General features: G+C 61.1%; 1 pseudogene across 1 annotated transcript; it reads left to right on the top strand.

The window, feature by feature from the left end:
- The first annotated feature begins 2,492 nt into the window (after positions 1-2,492).
- On the top strand, positions 2,493-3,460 carry LOC309583697 (olfactory receptor 14J1-like; annotated as a pseudogene). Its single transcript has one exon. The product of its transcript is annotated as an olfactory receptor 14J1-like (transcript).
- Positions 3,461-4,031: the final 571 nt, after the last annotated feature.

Genomic DNA, 4,031 nt, shown 5'->3' with positions numbered 1-4,031 from the left:
TCCCTCACTGGGACCCATTAAAAGTTAAAGAAACTTTGGACTTCGAATCTGACTTTGAGTTCTTGAGAAGTTTTTTGAAGATGCTCTGAGGGACTGAGTCTGATATGAACAACACCAAAGGCCCGAGAGGGTCATTAAAGTCCCTGTGCTGCTGCTGTGCTGCTGAGCTGGGCCAGGCTCCTGGCACAGAGGGAACTCTCAAGCTCCTGGCAACCAAGGAGAGCTTCAAAGAGGCAGCTCTGCTGAGGAGCAGCTCCTCTGCCAGCCCAGCAGGGCTGAGGGCACTGCCTGCAGGTACCTGGCAGGAGTGAGCAGAGAGCTGGCTAAAGCAGCTGGGAGGGCAGCTCTGAACTCATTCCTGGAGAAACCTTCCCAGCGTGGGACACAGTGAGTCTCTGGCTGCAGGGATCCTCTAGAGCTGGCCCATGGCACAGCTGCCATGGCTGTGAGGATGGCTCTGCTGCTGTTCCTGCCTTGGGGGAGGATGTGCTGCAGAGCGGGGCTGCCCTGGGCACCGTCAGAGGGACAGGGCAGGACGGCTCCTGCTGCCAGGGCCGGCTGCAGGCTGTGAAGGTGGGCAGCAGCCAGGGGTGCCCAGGGCTGTCCTGCAGAGCAGCTCCTGCAGCCCTGAGGGCTCTTTGCCAGGCCAGGGCATCTGCCACCTGCCAGGGGCAGCTCTCAGCCTGCCTGGCAGCTCCCCATGGGCGGTGCAGGGGAGCTGTGGCTGCAAGGAGTGACTCCTGCAGGGCAGGTCCTGCTGCTGTGGAGAGGCTGCTGTGGGGGCCAGGGCTGCTCAGAGCTCCAGCTCATGCCCAGCTCATTCCTGAGGGGATTTTCATGAGCACATTCAGGGCAGGAGATTCCTGCTTGAGTCTCTGCTTTCCTCAGTTTGTGCTCCCACTTTTCCCAGGCTCAGCTTGGTGGGAATGGAAACTCAGCTGTGCAGGTGGAGCAGGGGCTGAGGCTCTTAAACCATCCCACTGAGGATTCCTGGGAGCCTCAGCAAGTGCCTGCACCTCCGCGGCCTCCAGATCCAGCCAGCATCACCTTTCCATGGTGCCCAGGCCCGGGGGAGCTGCTCTTTAATCCCCGCAGCCCCGAGCGGCTGCCGGGCAGGGCTGGCCCAGGGGCTGGGCTGGGCTCCGGCAGCAGCGGCAGGGACGGAGCCCGGGCCGCAGGAGCAGCTCCCGGCTGGGACAGCTCCAGCAGCAGAGCCGTGGGCAGGGAGGGAGGGAGGCAGCGCTGAGGGCAGCCCTGCTGAGGGGAGCTGTGGCAGCTGCCGGGCCTGCCCTGCAGTGCAGACACCGCCCTGAGCAGCGCAGCCCCGGTGTCCCCTCGCAGCCAGCACAGCCCTCAGCCCGGGGGCTCGGGGCCCTCAGCCCGGGGGCTCGGGGCCCTCAGCCCGGGGGCTCGGGGCCCTCGGTGCCCTCCTGGGCCGGCAGAGCAGCACCAGAGATGAAGGGCATCTCTGCGGCCGCGGGCCCGTTCCTGCTGCCCGGGGCCTGAGGGCGACTGTCCTGCCCTGGTGCTGCCCGGGAGGGGCTGGGCAGCGCTGCGCAGGGAAAGGCTTTTCCTCAGGGCCCGGCTCTCTCTCCTTGCCCTGCTCAGCTGCTCCTGGCGCTGCTCAGGGGCTCTCTGGGAATGGCAGCTCCAGCTGCAGGCTCAGGCCCAGCCCTGGGGCTCCTCCTGTGCAGGCTGAGCACAGCAATGGGGTGTCCCAGCTCCCTGTGCCCCGGGAGCTCTGGGCACGCCGGGCTGGGAGGCTGGCAATGAGCCGGCTCTCCTCCAGCAGGGCCATGGACAGGACCCTCGCTGTGCCCTCGGGATGCCATCCCAGCTGTGAGCTGCCTTCCAGGGGACACTGGGGCCGGGAGTGTCCTTGGCCAGCAGTGGGGCTGAGACTCTGAGAAAGGCTGAGCCACTTTGCTCTGCTGTGGGTCCCTCTGCTCTCAGCTGTGCCAGGCTGATTTTCAGGGGAACACAGTGACTGCCCTCGATCTCAGGAGGGGCAGCTGGGGACAGATGGAGCGACAGAGCAGCTCCCCTCACCCTTCTCTGAGTTACAGCCAATGCTCTTGCCTTGCACAGCTCTCTCTGCTCTCCCTGGGCACAGCAGGAAACCCTCTCAAAGTGCCTTTGGCCGTCACCGTTCCTTAGCCCTGGCACAGGAGATGCTGCCCAGCTCCTCTGCCTCAGGAGCACTTTGGGCTGATGGAGTCCAGCCCCAGGACCGGCCCCTGTCCCCATTCCCATGTCCCCGCTGAAGCAGAGCAGAGCTGACTCCTCGCTGTCCATGGGCACAGCCCCTGCTCGTCACAGCAATGGGGCCAGATCCCAGCAGAGCTCCAGGCACGGGGCTGAGGGAAGGGCTCTGAGAAAAGGAAAACTGGGGGGCAGGGCCAGGAGAAAGGGCTTGGACATTGCTCAGCAAAGTCTCCCTTGACTCCTCACTGTCTCCTCCTTCAACAGCACTCCATGGCCAGAGGCTCAAAATGTGCAACAGCAGCTCCATCAGCCCCTTCCTCCTGCTGGCATTGGCAGACACGCGGCAGCTGCAGCTCCTGCACTTCTGCCTCTTCCTGGGCATCTCCCTGGCTGCCCTCCTGGGCAGCGGCCTCATCATCAGCGCCGGAGCCTGCGGCCAGCACCTGCACAGCCCCATGTTCTTCTTCCTGCTCAGCCTGGCCCTCACCGACCTGGGCTCCATCTGCACCACTGTCCCCAAGGCCATGCACAATTCCCTCTGGGGCACCAGCCACATCTCCTACTCAGCATGTGCTGCTCACGTGTTTTTCTTTCTCTTCTTCCTCTCAGCAGAGGATTTCCTCCTCACCATCATGTGCTACGAGCGCTACGTGTCCATCTGCAAAGCCCTGCACTACGGGACCCTCCTGGGCAGCAGAGCTTGTGCCCACATGGCAGCAGCTGCCTGGGCCAGTGCCTTTCTCTACGCTCTCCTGCACACGGCCAATACATTTTCCCTGCCCCTGGGCCAGGGCAATGCCCTGGGCCAGTTCTTCTGTGAAATCCCACACATCCTCAAGCTCTCCTGCTCCAAATCCCACCTCAGGGAACTTGGGCTCATCACTGTCAGTGCCTGTTTGGTGTTTGGCTGTTTTGTGTTCATTGTTTTCTCCTATGTGCAGATCTTCAGGGCTGTGCTGAGGATCCCCTCTGAGCAGGGCCGGCACAAAGCCTTTTCCACGTGCCTCCCTCACCTGGCCGTGCTCTCTCTGTTCCTCAGCACTGTTATGTTTTCCTGCCTGAAGCCCCCCTCCATCTCCTCCCATCCCTGGATGTGGCACTGTCAGTTCTGTACTCGGTGGTGCCTCCAGCCCTGAACCCCCTCATCTACAGCCTGAGGAACCAGGAGCTCAGGGATGCCCTGAGGAAAGTGAGGACTGGATACTTTTCACAAGTTAAAATCTTTCTATTTCCTTCTGCCATGCGAGGAAAATGATGACTAGGATGCTTCTCAGAAGCAATAAACTCTCTCTTTTCTGCTCCAGAACCTTCAGAATGTAACTCTTTACAATCTTGGCCTCTTTTTCCTCTTTGTCCATATTTTCATTGGTGCTTTTTCTTATTCTTTTTCTGGTGTTATTCTGCTTTTTATAAAGTACTGTAGTACTACTCCTTGCATTTCTGCATGAACATCTACCTTTCTTTTGAAACACAAAGACTTTCAGGAGGCTTCTTCCCTGTGCATTTGAATCAAAACAAGGGGCTGTCCTGACCTTTGTGTCCAAGGTTTGTTCCTCAGCCCTTCTCTGGCTCTGCAGGGGCAGTGCCTGTGGGCAGAGCTGGAGGGAAGAGACTCCCAGCACAGCAGCACGGCCAGGGACAATGGCCCAGCCTCTTCCCACCTCTGCTCTTCCCAGCTCCACACTCCCTTTCCCAGCCCTTCTGAGGGTGCAAGGCCGGAGTGCTCGGGCAGCTCGGTCACTGTCCTGCTGCGTGTCCGTGCTGTGAGCACAGGCAGGGACAGGCCACGGGCACTGCTGGGACACAGCCGGGCTCCAGCACAGCAG

Source organism: Coloeus monedula (assembly GCF_965178545.1).
Source record: "Coloeus monedula genome assembly, chromosome: 32".
NCBI lineage: Eukaryota > Metazoa > Chordata > Aves > Passeriformes > Corvidae > Coloeus > Coloeus monedula.
The sequence above is the reverse complement of the archived record's forward strand: the minus strand, read 5'-3'. Positions and strand labels throughout refer to the sequence as shown.